A 17,214-nucleotide genomic window follows, 5' to 3' on the forward strand; every position below is an offset into this window, starting at 1 on the left:
CTGGAGGAGAGAGAAACGTAAAACTAATATTGGAAAAGGGGTAACACAAGTTTGCTCAGTGTCACCAATTTGTTCGATCTTTTTCATCGAACAAGCTATACAGATCTTTGAATCAAAAGCCTATGTAATTAAAGGGAACAGATTTTCCATTCACAGGCTAAGATTAGTGGGAGATGTTTCCCCAACAGCTGGCAATGAAAAACGCAAACAGAATATCCTAACTAAATTTTCGACATTCAGCAAATGTTCAAACTTAAAAAAAACTATAAAGTAAAAATATCAGTTTTGTTACTTAGGCACCTTAAGTACAGAAGGTAACAGATGCTGCTTGGAAAACAGAAAAAGAACTGCGACAGCAAAACCTGTTTTCAATGCAAGTTATCAGTGAATAAGTCTGTTTGAATAGAAAAAAAAAACCGTTTGTCCAGATGATTGTCTGGAAAATCCTCCTGTAGGAACTGTGAGAGCTGGACACTATTGACGAGACCGAAAGCACCAGAAGACATTAAAATGTGTTCTGTAGAGGTCTAACGCGCCTAGCTGACCATAGCGAAAATTCAAAGAAGATGTTTTGAAAGAAATATTTGAGCGAAAACTTCGTAGCAACTATTCGAAAAGGAGTATCGTAACTTTTGGACATTTATTTAGCTAAACACGTTTTAACAAATACGTTTCACAGCAATCTTTTGTTAAAAGAAGAAAAGGGAGGTAACAAAATGTCAAATTTGCCAATAAATTAAGACAGAACAAAATGCAGGAGTGTAGTTGCATCGACAAAGCCTAGCCTTTAAAAGCGACTGATGCTGTAGCAACTCATGCTTTTAGATGACTGGTGATTGCCACTACCAATATTTGCTGTGAGAAAATTGCTATAATGTATAAGTTGCTTGCGTTAATGAATAACCGTTAATTAATTACCGACCATCAATCCCTTGCTTCATAGTAGTCCTTTCAGTATTTTCTGCAGTCTCTACAATTTTGACACAATGGGAACGCCTGTATCATTGCAAACAGTGTGTTGCAATATTATTCCGCCACTGGCTGACGATGCAGCGGGAACATAACGAAACTGTCCCGACGGTGACACAGAAAATTTATAATTATTAAATGTAATTTATATTATGCATTATTTAAAAATACCGATTGGTGGAGACTAGTATAGTGAAATACAGGGTGATTCCGTAATGACAAACGAACTTTCACGGATGATGGAGAAGGGTAAATGTATTGATTTGAGGTACATGACCCTTGTTCAGAAATCATCGAGTGAAAAGGTATGAGCAAAAATTGTTCCGACACCTCTGACAGCGGTCGTCTTCTACTGTGAGCCCTTTTGCTTTCCCTGTTTTGGGAGGAGGTGGCAAGAACCAAAACAGGAAAAAAAAATCTCGTAAACATGGGCTCTAAAATAAATATCTTAAGAGTTATGGACACTTGCTCTGTAGAAGAGATGTGTTTGACAGTAGCAAATATGAAAATGTGCTAATAGCTCTTATGCTATTAGGTACTGATCTTAAGGTAGGTACCTCGGAGCCCATGTTTACTGGACATTTTTTCTTGTTTTGATCCATGCTCCCTCCTCCCAAAAATATGGAAACCAAGAGCTTGCAGTGGAAGAGGTCCTTTGTCAGAGGTATCAGAACGATTCCCGCTAATAATTCGGTCGTTTCCAGACCAGGATCCCTTCCCTCAAATTGACACATCTGCCATACTCCACCACCACCGAAAATTTCTGTAGTCATCATCCTGCAGAATAGGGGTAGAAACATGGATAGTAGTGGTACTGATTTTGAGAAACTTGACCACCACCGAGCTACCGTTCTGTTTAGGAGAATAGGAAGCAGATGGTTTGATTTGGTTCAGGGTAGTATCTCCTTCGTCTCGTTATGCTTTTGGTTTGTCTTATGTAAAAATTTTATTTTGTTATGAACAAGCTAAATTCTGTGTTCAAGCACACAGATAGCGATCCTGTGTCACCGACGTCGTTGAAAGTCAGCAAGGAGAAATGAAGGTTTGGTGGTGGTGGTGGTTAGTGTTTAACGTCCCGTCGACAACGAGGTCATTAGAGACGGAGCGGAAGCTCAGGTTTGGGAAGGATTGGGAAGGAAATCGGCCATGCCCTTTCAAAGGAACCATCCCGGCATTTGCCTGAAGCGATTTAGGGAAATCACGGAAAACCTAAATCAGGATGGCCGGAGACGGGATTGAACCGTCGTCCTCCCGAATGCGAGTCCAGTGTGCTAACCACTGCGCCACCTCGCTCGGTAATGAAGGTTTGGGTTTAACACGTCGTCGACCCCTGAGTCACTAGAAACGGAGTACAGACTGTAATTGGGGAAGGAAATCGGCCATGCCTTTTCAAAGGGACCATCCCGATACTCACCCTAAGCGCTTTAGGGAAATCAGGGTAAAACTAAATCCAGATGGTCGACTTCAAGACCAGCATCTTAAGAGTAGAATTGCACCGCCTCGCTCAGTGTTGCCAGCATGTAGAAGCCTTCATCAGCTCTCCAGCCCTTCATGTCGGCTTGTCCGAACTGGAGCTGCATCGATCCTCCAGTTTTACTCACGTGCGTGAACACAACCTGTCTTAGCTCCACAACAAATAAAGAAAAAAAGACAGTGCCGGATATCGAGCCTTGTGTGTGACAATCATTCACTTTAACTGCTGCGCTAGTGAGGAGATCTCTTACGTTATACCGTTAATAAAACTTCTGTTTATTATACAGAGCAGGGTTCAAATGGCTCTGAGCACTATGGGACTCAACTGCTGTGGTTATCAGTCCCCTAGAACTTAGAACTACTTAAACCTAACTAAGCCGGCCGAAGTGGCCGTGCGGTTAAAGGCGCTGCAGTCTGGAACCGCAAGACCGCTACGGTCGCAGGTTCGAATCCTGCCTCTGGCATGGATGTTTGTGATGTCCTTAGGTTAGTTAGGTTTAACTAGTTCTAAGTTCTAGGGGACTAATGACCTCAGCAGTTGAGTCCCATAGTGCTCAGAGCCATTTGAACCATTTGAATTTTGAAACCTAACTAACCTAAGGACATCACACACATCCATGCCCGAGGCAGGATTCGAACCTGCGCCCGTAGCAGTCGCACGGTTCCGAACTACGCGCCTAGAACCGCGAGACCACCGCGGCCGGCACAGAGCAGGGAAGTTATGAACAATTTTATAATATGTATACATTTTTACAAGACACAAGCTAAAACTTCTTGATAGAGCATCAGTATACAAATAAAATTTACTGAAGTTGAGGATAAAAAATGAATACTCCGAATTGCACTTTCATGTGAGTCTGTGAAGTGGTGCTGAAACAAGGTAAGTAAATTGTGCTTTGAAACAGACGTATCTTAACGCTACTTTCGGAGCGCAGAATTAAACGCATAATCGTAAGCCAAGTGCTGATACATTTTTTCAGGAAAACAGCGCAGACGCCAGTCGCGGGCTAGGCCGTTAGGCCTGTTCGGACTGGCCGGCTGCTGCCTACCAGGCAGTACGAGGTGCTGTCCGCAGCCGTGGGACTGATGACCAGCGTGTTGCCAGTCCTTCGAGCCGTGTTGCCAGTGGATGAATCCTGGATGGTGCCACTGCTTCTGTATTCGAGGAGCTAGCTCCTCATCTGGTCTCACAAGGACTGAGTGGATCCCGTTGCAGACATCCTCACAACAGAACAGATCTGAGGGGGTACTGCGGTCGAAGCCAGGTTCTTCCAAACCGGAGGCACTGACGCTGCCCATTCGGCTATGATAGTCAATGTATTATGAAAAATGTAATGTTGAGTAGCACTACAAGTTGTACAGTCAACTAGGAGTTAAGACTTCCTATATTTGGAGCGTTCATATGACACTAACAAACTCAATACGTGCTAAGTATATTTATTTGAAGCTTTTTGCGTCTTTAGATTATCGGTTGAGAGAAGTGCGTTTGGCTGTAATAATTAATCCGAAAACTGAAACTTCCTGGCAGATTAAAACTGTGTGCCGGACCGAGACTCGAACTCGGGACCTTTGCCTTTCGCGGGCAATTGCTCTACCAACTGAGCTACCCAAGCACGACTCATGCCCCGTCCTCACATCTTTACTTCTGCCAGTACCTCGTCTCCTACCTTCCAAACTTAACAGAAGCTCTCCTGCGAACCTTGCAGAACTAGCACTCCTGAAAGAAAGGATATTGCGGAGACATGACTTAGCCGCAGCCTGGGGGATGTTCCCAGAATGAGATTTTCACTCTGCAGTGGACTGTGCGCTGATATGAAACTTCCTGGCACATTAAAACTGTGTGCTGGACCGAGACTCGAACTCGAGACCTTTGCCTGCCCGCCAGGAAGTTTCATATCATCGCACACTCCGCTGAATCCGAAAACTATTTGGTATTTGAAAACAGCCGGAAAGCATAGCAAGTAAACCGCGTGTTTACGTGTCTATCATAGTTGAAAATGTCTCTGTTTACTCAGAAAGGAAAAGACGAGAGCATAAATAAAAGCAAACTCATAGATGTTCTTGAAAAGTCCACTTACCCACCTTGCAGATCTCTCTTACACTTAGCTCCTCTAGGATCATATGTCCACAGCTAGTTGTATAGTGCCGTACTCGCCTCGGCGGTACATATATTACAATTGGAACGATACAGAGAAGATTAGTAAATTGCCGGCACGGTAGCTCAGCGTGTTCGGTCAAGGGTTAGCTGCCCTCTGTAATAAAAAAAAATGAGTGCGTGGATCAAAAATGAGCTTGAACGTGTGTCATGGGACGTCCGCCTCGAGCAAATGCAACGAACAATAATGTACAACATGATATTTGAAAAAAAAACTGCTAGCGTTGCTGACCATGTATCACGGGGTTCCAGTTTCGATGCCACGCCGGGTCGAGGATTTTCTCCGCCCAGGGACTAGGCATTTGTGTTGTCCTCATCGTTCCGGGAATGGCGAGACTGGACAGTGGAAAGCTTGGGAATTTGAACGGGTGCTGATAACCAAGCCGTTGAGCGCCTCACAAAACCAAATCTTCAGCATCATCTAGTATAATGAAGTTTCACTTGCTTGTTGATTCTAAAGCGTTCCAGCGATTTTTAGGACTTTTAATAAATCCCACCCCTAACCTCAACAGTATTCAGCTATATTCCCAGTTGCGTGTACAGCACTTTTACGGCAAGTTAGTAACACTGCCGACGAGCTTAAGACTTTTGTTTATCTAAAGTCTATAAACTTCCTCTTCGGGTTATCACAGACACCAAAATTGGTTTTCATAATGCTCCAGGAAGGAATAGGGTGCAACCCACTACGTGCACATTCCTATTCCTCTCGAATAGCACGACTGAGCATGTACCACCAGCAACGCCATAATTCATCGGTACTTAAGACTATGCGAGAGCTTTCGGATGGCACCAGGCTATCGTCAATCTACTGGTCGGCAGCTGAACGCCGCCAACATTCCTCCCATTTCAGGCTATGCGGTGCCAGTGGAGATAATTGCTCTCATCCTTCGGATTCCAACACACTACTCCAGAGCAGAGGACCATTGCATTAGCGCGCGTTATCGATCACCAGTGCGGAGGCTAGCGTTCAAGAGCTTACCACTTCCCGGCCGCCGGCCGGTGTGGCCGTGCGGTTCTAGGCGCTTCAGTCTGGAACCGCGTGACCGCTACGGTCACAGGTTCGAATCCTGCCTCGGGTATGGATGTGTGTGATGTCCTTAGGTTAGTTAGGTTTAAGTAGTTCTAAGTTCTAGGGGACTGATGACCACAGATGTTAAGTCCCAAAGTGCTCAGAGTCATTTGAACCATTTGAACTTCACGGCAGTTCTGTAGATCAGCAAGAAATGGGAATACACTAACTGTGACATCGGACAACTTAGCTTCGTTGGGCAGTAGTGGTTCTACCCTGATTTCCCTCTAACTGCTCTGAGTTTTAGCATGAGGTTCTTATTCCCGCTTGGAAATTTCATTTTTGAATGCCAAAGGGTAAAATCTGAGCAGCTGTAAAATCGGCGATCGCCGATGGGGCCGTACCCAAACGAAAGGTCGGCCGGTGTCGCAAGCGAGAGCGCTCGAGGCACGAGAGCCGCGAATGCCAGCGGCGTCCCTGGAAGTGGAGAGGCGCTGACGTAAGGGCAATTCTCGCGTGGCGCGCCTCGCCGCACAGCTCCGCCGCCGCCGCCGCCGCCGCACCTGCGCCTCCGCGCGACCTACATGTGCAGCCGCCAGCCAGGACTCCGCGTCTGGCCGTCAAAACCAGAAACATACCTCAGTCAATAATACAACTCGCATAACAAACATTTCGCCTTAATAAAGATTGGAGTGAGCGCTGAGGTACGTCGGAAGCATTACATAGAAATGACAAAAGTAATAGGGGGGGGGGGGGCTCCTAATATCGTAACGGACCTCGTCCGGTGTAGTGAAGCAGCTCGACGTAGCATGGACCCAAGAAGTCGTCGAAAGTGAGCCATGCTGCCTCTATAGCTGACCATGATTGCGAAAGTGTTGCATGTGCAGGAGTTTGCGCCCGAACTAGATTCGACGAGATTCGTGTCGGACTATCTAGGTGGCGATGTCATTTGCTCGAATTGTCCAGAATGTTCTTCAAACCAAACACGAATAACTGTGGACCGGTAACATGACATCGTTGTCTGGAAATATCAAGTTCATGAATGGCTTAAAAGGTTCTTCAAGTAGCTGAACGTAAGGTTTTCCAGTCAATGGTCAGTTCAGTTGGACCAGAGGACTCAGTCCATTCCATTTAAACACAGTCCACAGCATTATGGAGCCACCACAGCTTGGACATTGCCTTGTTGACAATTTGAGTCCATCGCTCCGTAGACTCTGTGCGAGACTCGGTCCCTTCTGTCCGTTATTACCAATTGAAACCGGGACTCATCTGACCAGGTCACTGTTTTCCAGGCGTCTGGGGTCCAACTGATGTGGTCACGAGCCCAGGACAGGCGCTGCACACGATGTCGTGTTGTTAAGCAAAAGCACTCGCGTTTGTCTTCCGCTGCCATTGCCCATTAACGACAAATTCTGGCGCACTGTCCTAACGGATACCTTCGTCGTACGTCCCACATTGATTTCTGCGGTTATTTCAAGCAGTGTTGCTTGTCTTTTAGCACCGACAACGCTACGCAAACGCCGCTGCTCTCGGCCGTTAAGAGAAGGCTGTCGGCCGCTCCGTTGTCCAGAGGTGATAAGTAGTGTCTGAAATTTGGTATTCTCGGTACGCTCTTGACACTGAGGATCTCGGAATACTGAATTCCCTAACAATTTCCCAAGTGGGACGTCTCAAGCGTCTGGCTCCAACTATTATTTCGCGGTGAAAGTCTGTTAATTGCCGTAGTGCGGCCATAATCACGTCGGAAAACTTTTCTCGTGAATCAGCTGAGTACAAATGTCAGCTCCTCAAGTGCACTTTCCTTTTACATCTTGTGTACACGACTCTACCACCATCTTTACATGTGCATATTGCTATCCCATGACTTGTGTATAAGCACACCAGACAGAAAACAATGAGTACCACCATGTCTAGCGTTGATTATGACCTCAATTTGACGACGAAGAGAGTCCACAAGTTCCCTCAGATATGCAGTATCCTGCTGAAGCTGATACGTTACGTTTAACCCTTTGTTTCAAATCCAGACATTTCCTATGATTTAGCGGGTCAGGTGCGATAGGATTCCTGTGTATTCATCAAGCCATGAATGTATGGATGCAACCCGTTGAACATAGCAGTTGTCAAGCCGGAATATGGAAGAGAGTCCACAAGTTCCCTCAGATACGCAGTATCCAGCTGAAGCTTATACGTTACGTTTAACCCTTTGTTTCAAATCCACACATTTCCTATGATTTAGCGGGTTAGGCGCAATAGAATTCCTGTGTATTGCTTAAACCATGAATTTATGCACGCAACCTGTTGAATATAGTTGTCAACCTGGAATGTGGAAGTGTCCTCGGCATACGTATCATGAAGATATACACTCCTGGAAATTGAAATAAGAACACCGTGAATTCATTGTCCCAGGAAGGGGAAACTTTATTGACACATTCCTGGGGTCAGATACATCACATGATCACACTGACAGAACCACAGGCACATAGACACAGGCAACAGAGCATGCACAATGTCGGCACTAGTACAGTGTATATCCACCTTTCGCAGCAATGCAGGCTGCTATTCTCCCATGGAGACGATCGTAGAGATGCTGGATGTAGTCCTGTGGAACGGCTTGCCATGCCATTTCCACCTGGCGCCTCAGTTGGACCAGCGTTCGTCCTGGACGTGCAGACTGCGTGAGACGACGCTTCATCCAGTCCCAAACATGCTCAATGGGGGACAGATCCGGAGATCTTGCTGGCCATGGTAGTTGACTTACACCTTCTAGAGCACGTTGGGTGGCACGGGATACATGCGGACGTGCATTGTCCTGTTGGAACAGCAAGTTCCCTTGCCGGTCTAGGAATGGTAGAACGATGGGTTCGATGACGGTTTGGATGTACCGTGCACTATTCAGTGTCCCCTCGACGATCACCAGTGGTGTACGGCCAGTGTAGGAAATCGCTCCCCACACCATGATGCCGGGTGTTGGCCCTGTGTGCCTCGGTCGTATGCAGTCCTCATTGTGACGCTCACCTGCACGGCGCCAAACACGCATACGACCATCATTGGCACCAAGGCAGAAGCGACTCTCATCGCTGAAGACGACACGTCTCCATTCGTCCCTCCATTCACGCCTGTCGCGACACCACTGGAGGCGGGCTGCACGATGTTGGGGCGTGAGCGGAAGACGGCCTAACGGAGTGCCGGACCGTAACCCAGCTTCATGGAGACGGTTGCGAATGGTCCTCGCCGATACCCCAGGAGCAACAGTGTCCCTAATTTGCTGGGAAGTGGCGGTGCGGTCCCCTACGGCACTGCGTAGGATCCTACGGTCTTTGCGTGCATCCGTGCGTCGCTGCGGTCCGGTCCCAGGTCGAAGGGCACGTGCACCTTCCGCCGACCACTGGCGACAACATCGATGTACTGTGGAGACCTCACGCCCCACGTGTTGAGCAATTCGGCGGTACGTCCACCCGGCCTCCCGCATGCCCACTATACGCCCTCGCTCAAAGTCCGTCAACTGCACATACGGTTCACGTCCACGCTGTCGCGGCATGCTACCAGTGTTAAAGACTGCGATGGAGCTCCGTATGCCACGACAAACTAGCTGACACTGGCGGCGGCGGTGCACAAATGCTGCGCAGCTAGCGTCATTCGACGGCCAACACCGCGGTTCCTGGTGTGTCCGCTGTGCCGTGCGTGTGATCATTGCTTGTACAGCCCTCTCGCAGTGTCCGGAGCAAGTATGGTGGGTCTGACACACCGGTGTCGATGTGTTCTTTTTTCCATTTCCAGGAGTGTAGGAGAAGGTACAACACTAATTCATAGAGAATGACGAAATGAACATATTGTTTCATGAATGTGGTAAGTTAAATGAGTGCGCCCAAATCGTGGTACGAAAAACACTCCCAAAATATCGAAGAACGGTCTCCGCCCTGAACTTCATCTTCAACACACTGAGAGTTAAATACCTCATTGGGCCATCCGTGTACTCGACGTCTTGCGTCATTGGAAAAAGAGCTGAAATCGCAACTCGTCGGACCATTCGGCACGGCATTAGTCAGCTTCTAATTGTTGAGTGTAAAGCGACGTAGCCTACACACTTGTACGTAAAATCGGACGATTGTTTGTAGATATTATAGAGGGACTGTCTATAGACATGTAACTAAACAACGTATATAGACAGTCCAGATTCTGTCTCGTGTACACACTCGAATACCTTGTTCCTCGATGTTTGCTAAATATTACTGACCTTGTTGGGATCGGGGCTTGTGCAGTAATGACAACTGATAGCGGAAGAAGTCGAAAGAGGAGACGCTGGTAGAAACGTGAACTGTTTGCGGAGTGACCTCATTTCGGCTGTAATTTACTTTCAAGTTTGAAAGTAGAAGACATCACGTTTTCTTCAACATCACTCACCGATCCTTAACATTCTTTTAGTCAGCTCTTCCAAAATCAACAATTTTCTTATTGTGATTTTTATATTCGGAATTCCTAACTTCCGACAAACACAATGCGTGAAAAATTTCGATCAGCTGCAACCCTTTCTCCATTGACCACATCTTTGATGTTTGACAATAATAAAAACAAAATAAAAAAAAACCATGAAACCATTTCCACTTCTCAAAGAGAGTAACTTGAGATCATGTGTCGCAACATGCCCATACTATGAAATGTTGCGCGATACTGTGTAAGAACTGTCTAGTGTCTACCACTCCAAACAGGAGTCAAAAGCTCTGCGAATTTGTTGAAAAAGCTTGTCTATAGACACGAAATTTCTCTCAGTCGTCTGTAAAAACTCGCTCGTTTATCTTTAGACACTGTCTAGACACAAAAATCGCTCGATTTTGCATACTAGTGTGTACATGGCGTATAAGACGACATTCCGCCTGGTGGCTGACGGGAGTAAAAATATTGATATAAAGCTGTTGCACTCAGGGACTGTTATATTGACTTGTAAATTATAGGTTGCAGCGATCAGTCGTCCTTTTTAAGTGCAGATCTAGATTTCGGCTAGAAGCTAGCCATTTTCAATGCTAAGAATACAAGAAGTATATAGTTAGATGAAGTCATAAAAAGTTACAGGTAACGGCTTAACTCATATGGTTTGTATATTACATACCACCATTATTTTCGCTCAATGCATATAATTCCCTATTGGTTGGGCTTCATCCACAGTTCATTGAATACTACTGTTTCCGTATGAGTTAAGCCGTTACCTGTAACTTTTTATGACTTCATCGAACTATGTACTTCTTGTATTCTTAGCATTGAGAATGGCTAGCTTCTAGCCGAAATCTAGATCTGCACATTAAAATCTAAAAAGGACGACAGCCGGCCGGTGTGGCCGTGCGGTTAAAGGCGCTTCAGTCTGGAACCGCGTGACCGCTCCGGTCGCAGGTTCGAATCCTGCCTCGGGCATGGATGTGTGTGATGTCCTTAGGTTAGTTAGGTTTAAGTAGTTCTAAGTTCTAGGGGACTGATGACCACAGATGTTAAGTCCCATAGTGCTCAGAGCCATTTGAACCATTTTTTGAAAAAGGACGACTAATCGCTGCAATCTATAATTTACAACTACAAATATCGACAGAAGCCGAAAGCCTTGGTCGATACAGATATTTTTCTCGGTACAGCTGACGCAGTCATTACCTGGCAACCTGTACTGTGTTCAGTGTGCTTACATAATCGTAAGCAAATGCAAAGGGCCGGCCGCTGTGGCTGAGCGGTTCTAGGCGCTTCAGTCCGGAACCGCGCTACTGATACAGTCGCAGGTTCGAATCCTGCCTCGGGCATGGATGTGTGTGATGTCCTTAGATTAGCTAGGTTTAAGTGATTCTAAGTCTAGGGGACTGATGACCTCAGATATTAAGTCTCATAGTGCTTAGAGCCATTTAAACCAAATGCAAAGGTAGTACGCAGAGTTAAAAATCATACAAATGTCATATGTAATTGAGTTTGAAATACCTTAAATAATTTCTTTGATAATGACGGAAGCTGAAAAAATGAACTGAAATGTGAGCCAAAACCAGGACTTGAACACAGGTCTCTTGAGGACGATGCAGATTTGCTGCCCATTACACCACTGTAGAAGTATGGCTAGCGTACTTGCACGGACTACCGTCGTCCAGTGCGCTCCCTAACACAAACTGTAATTTATGCCTGCAGTTCATTTTCCACTTCTTAAATCGTCACTGTTGCCGAGGCGCTCCGGTATTGGACTGGCACTCCATGTTTGCACGTAATGGGGAAATCCTGCATGTAGGTGATCTATTGTTCTGATGGGATTACAATTTCCTTAAAACATATGGGTCTGAACTTTATCTTCGACAACGGCAGAAGCTGATATAATGAATTAAAATGTGTGCCACAGACAGCACTTGAACCCAGGTCTACTGCTTACTACGCAGATGTGCTAACCACTGCAACAGAACAGCAGTAGGGATAACACCGCTGCATCGGACTAGAGTAGCCCATCGTGGCCCTACTGCTACAGTGGTGTAATCGTTCCTCCATCTATGCGATAAACGGCAGACCTGGGTTGAAGTACCAGCTGCAGTGTACATTTCAATTCATTCCTTCAGCTTCCGTCATTTGAGACTCATATCTCTCAAGGAAATTGTAATTCTATTAGATGGGTACTTCAAATTTATTGATATGTTCAATGAAGACACTTTCTGCATGCAGTATGAAAATCTAACTACGGTAATGACACGAAACAAGTCAATATCGCTCGACAGTAATATACTGTCTTCCATCTTCTATCGAAACAGCTGCTCTCATTATCCACAGCGCTGGGGCGCCTTCCGAGTGAATGATTAATGCCTCCCAGCTTGTGTGTTGTTTAGCCCTCTGTAGACGAGCAGCTTTATGTAGCGCCAACGGACAATGGCCTTTGGTGAGATACCTCACTCCAAATGCCCACTGCATGCAGTTCCCTTTACAGATTCTCTGAGAAGCTGGGTGAGACGAAACTACATTCGCAGACAACAGCTGATATTTCTCTCGGGCTTGAAACCAATTGACATTCACAAGACGTGATACTCGCCTCTGATCCCTGTCGATAGGGATCCTTTTACGACCACTGTTGCTGTATGTTGCATGGCTGTCAGTCCTCCACCACTCCTTGTATACACGCTGAACAGCCCGCTTTAATACACAAACAAATCAGCAAATTCGTTGAAAGTGAACACAAGGGCACATCCGAATCAGCACCTTCTCTCTGCTATTGTCATAAACAGTAGACTGGCATATACACTGCTGGAAACAAACCGGAACATCAAGAAGGAGCTGTGCGACATCAACAAAAATTGGTAGGCACGATTCTACATCTGAACGATAATGTCTCTTCAAATTTCGCGGCAGTTGCATAAGAGCAGCGCTAGTAGCACCACTATGAGGATGCAAATCAGGCTTGCTTTAAATTTTCTATGAGAATCGAAATCAGATTTGGATGGATTGGGTTGTTTGGGGGAAGAGACCAAACAGCGAGGTCATCGGTCTCATCAGATTAGGGAAGAACGGGGAAGGAAATCGGCCGTGCCCTTTCAAAGGAACCATCCCGGCATTTGCCTGGAGTGATTTAGGGAAATCATGGAAAACCCAAATGAGGATGGCCGGACGCGGGATTGAACCGTCGTCCTGCCGAATGCAAGTCCGGTGTGCTAACCACTGCGCCACCTCGCTCGGTCAATTCAGACTTTGCTTTAAATAGCCACTGTAACGGTCGTGAGCGCTAGTTTCCTTTGGAATTGGACGTGGTACGTTGATGTCAGTCAAGAATGCCTTTAAGGTGACGCCCTTGTCAACACCTCGCCGAGTTTGGAGGTCCTGTAACAGGGGTACGAGAAGCTGGAAGTTCATTCTGCGATATTGCAGAAAGACTTGGCAAGGATGTAGCCACTGTACATGGTTTCTGGTAACGGTATTCACGGGAATGAACCGTCGCAAGGAGACAGGACTCCGGACGGCCATGTAGGAGGGGAGACCATCGTGTTCGGAGTATGACTCTAGCGTATCGTACTGCCCCTGTAGCAGTAATTTGGGCAGCAGTTAGCTCCTCAGTGGCACAACAAACTGTTACAAATCCGTTACTTCAAAGATAGCTCCGAGTCAGACGCCCTGTAGCGTGCATTTCACTGACCCAAATCCCCGCCATTTGGGACATCAGTGTTGTCGAGGCAGCACTCACTGGAGGGCAAGGTGGAGGTCTGTTGTGTTTCCCGATGAAGGGTGGTCCCGCTTCGGTGCCAGTGATGGTCGTGTGTTGGTTACAAGCAGGCCATTTGAGGGCCTGCAACCGTCTACGTGCTAGACGCACAGGACCTACCCCGTAAGTAGGCCGTTTAGGTTTTTATGTTGGTGACGCCATGTAGCGCTCTGTATTAAATTCGCTGACTGCGCTGTGTGCTGTCTATGGCTGGTTGGATTCATTGTTGGATTATTCGCTAGTGTAGTGTTGGGCAGTTGGATGTGAACAGCCCGTAGCGTTGGGTTGTTGGAGGTGAGCCGCCAGCAGTGGTGGACGTGGGGAGAGAGATGCCAGAGTTTTGAGATGTTTATATGAGCGGACGATCTGGACGTGTGTCCGTCAGAAACAGGAAATTTGTCAAAATAGATGTCAAGAATTGATATATATATTATGACTTTTGAACACTATTAAGGACCGAGCGAGGTGGCGCAGTGGTAGCACACTGGACTCGCATTAGGGAGGACGACGGTTCAATCCTGCGTCCGGCCATCCTGATTAAGGTTTTCCGTGATTTCCCTAAATCGCTCCAGGCAAATGCTGGGATGGTTCCTTTGAAAGGGCACGGCCGACTTCCTTCCCTAATCCCATGAGACCGATGACCTCGCTGTTTGGTCTCTTGCCCCAAAACAATCCAATCTACTATTAAGATGAATACATTGTTTGTTCTCTATCACAATCTTTCATTTGCTAACTATATGCCTATCAGTAGTTAGTGCCTTCAGTAGTCAGAATCTTTTATTTAGCTGGCAGTATTGGCGCTCGCTGTATTCCAGTAGTTCGAGTAATGAAGATTTTGGTGAGGTAAGTGATTTATGTAGGATAGGTTATTGTTAGTCAGGGATATTCTTTTGTAGGGATTATTAAAAGTCAGATTGCGTTGCGCTAAAATATTGTGTGTCAGTTTAGAAATGATCAGAATAAGTAAAGAGAGAACTGTCTGAGTATATGGAGTTTTACTCAGCTGTTTCAGTATCAAAATACGTAGAAGTTTAGCAGTACAGTCATTCTTTACATTCAAAGGGGAAGTTTCAACCCCTAGAGTTATGTTCTGGGGTGCGATTTCGTACGACGCCAGGAGCACTCTCGTGGCTATCCCACGCACCCTGACTGCAAATGTGTACGTCAGTCTGGTGATTCGACCTGTAGTGCTGCCATTCATGAACGGTATTTCACGGGGTCTTTTCCAACAGGATAACGCTTGCCTGCACAGTGCTGCTGTAAACGAACATGCTCTACAGAATGTCGATATGTTGCCTTGGCCTGCTCGATTACCAGCTCTGTCTCCAATCGAGCATGTGTGGGACTTCCCCGTACGACAACTCCAGCGCCATCCACAAACAGCATTAACTGTCCCTGTATAGACCGACCAAATGCATCAGGCGTGGAACTGACATCTGGCACCTGTACAACACAGTGCATGCACATCTGCAAGCTTGCACTCAACATTCTGGCTGTTACACCGATTATTAATGTACCAGCATTTCACACTAGCAATGGCTTATCTCGCACTTACGTTAATCCGTGATCTTACAATGTTAATCACTAAAATATGTTACACAGACTAATGTATTCCCAAAATTTCATTTACGTACATTAGTTATTTCTTGGTGTTGCAACTCTTTTCCGCCACTGTACTTCACTGCTGTGATTTTTGCCAGCGGTAGAGGGGTCACACGACTGCCTACTACCGATTATATACCATTTACAGTACTTCAAAGCGAACAGTAGGCTGTTTTATGGATGACTAAAATTTTGCAGTGAGTTTAGTTAACAAACGCTAGACATCAAAACGTCGGAATGAAATCAGTCGTCCTCATGTCACGCAGGCTCCGTCAAATTCACTCGCGTGTCACCTGCTATAGCTACAGCGACTTCCGCCACCACTCAGACACTCAGAACAGAACTCAATCGCCTGGGACCCGGCCTTATGTTTACTTCGAGTCTGTGGACCGGGCTCCAGATCTACCAGTGGTGCCGTTAGGCAGTGCGACCTCGCTGTCAAGATGTGAAGTTTCTTGTAAACCCCGGGATTTGAACGTGCTTCGTGAAACGCATCGGTTTGACGTGTGATTTGACACAAGTTATATCTGGTAAATCCAAAATTTGATATTCCAGTAGGTACTGCCCCATCATCGTGTCCTGAACCCGCTGGAAACTATTGAGTTTTGGAGAACTTGCAGGCTTCACAAAGGACACATCGTGTTCAGGCATTATCCTATTAAAATAGACGCCGTTTGGCACTAGCCATTTGAAAGATATGGAGGTGCTATTTTGCCCTCTCTTGTCAAATAACAAAGGCAAGATCCACTTGTACTGCATCTGATCGTCCCCCATATCAAGCAGCCAGCAACTAGGCCTTTGTGAACTGGACTATCTGATATATACCAATGCAAAACCGTTACTTGCATACAGATAGGACTTACTTTGACCACTGAGGTCGACAGGGCAGCGTTCCATAATCTAGCAGTGTTAAAACTATTAGAGTTCAGCTTCCTGTCTGTAACAATGCCAACAGGTTCGCACCACAGTCTCTTACTGTATAAACAGAGGGAAGGGAATCGTCGGTGTAGTTTTCAAACGAAACATAGCAGCATTCGATTGCGCAGGAGCGTTATAGTGTGGCTGTTAGTCTGGCCATAGACACGCGTGATTGTAGACCTGCTGCAAGCAGAACGACCCCAATGATCCGTTCTGTTATTCCACAAACTAAATGTCTCCAGATCTAATCCATACAGGCTTTTCGGCCAGCTACGTGCGGCCGCCCAGCAGCTGATCTGCATGTTACGAAATGTTTTGTTGACTGCTCCTGATACCCATGTCTTATCACTGGTACACTGTACACAAGACGTATGGTAGTCGGTCAATATGACTACACAGCTTCTCGTAAGCCTGCAAAGCGACGCCCTTCAAATGGCCTTACTTGCGCATTAGGAGCATGTACATATTGGGCTCCCCGCCAGCGTCGCTATCAACAGAACCATTCACCTCTAACGACATACAACGTCTACATTCAGAGTCGACGTAGAGGATACACTGACAGATCCGTTCCTGTTTATTAGCTGATGAAACTGAAATATTTACAACGAACATTAAAATTCCTCACAATACTGCTACGATCTTCATGTTTAGGTAAACATGTCGCATGTCGCTAGCAGAAAACGTTATACCTTTTTTTCCGCAAGTTTGTGTTTATAAAATAGGTGCGTTCCCATTGAGTCAGGAAACTATTAACTAAAGCATTTCTATCTCAAATCGAATTTCACCACTCACAATTGTTCATTTCCCCAAAATGCGATACCGGGGCTTAGCACGACAGCGAGTCAGAGGCACCTAGCTTGTATGGCGACAGGTCACAGGCGTTCTGTGCGTAAGCATATG

At 46.2% G+C, this 17,214-nt stretch overlaps 1 non-coding gene across 1 annotated transcript; it reads right to left on the reverse strand.

The window, feature by feature from the left end:
* Positions 1-3,981: 3,981 nt before the first annotated feature.
* Positions 3,982-4,056, reverse strand: Trnas-cga (transfer RNA serine (anticodon CGA)). Its single transcript has one exon. It is a non-coding gene; the product is annotated as a tRNA-Ser (tRNA).
* Positions 4,057-17,214: the final 13,158 nt, after the last annotated feature.

The sequence above is a fragment of the Schistocerca serialis genome, chromosome 1 (genome assembly GCF_023864345.2).
Source record: "Schistocerca serialis cubense isolate TAMUIC-IGC-003099 chromosome 1, iqSchSeri2.2, whole genome shotgun sequence".
Taxonomy (NCBI): domain Eukaryota; kingdom Metazoa; phylum Arthropoda; class Insecta; order Orthoptera; family Acrididae; genus Schistocerca; species Schistocerca serialis.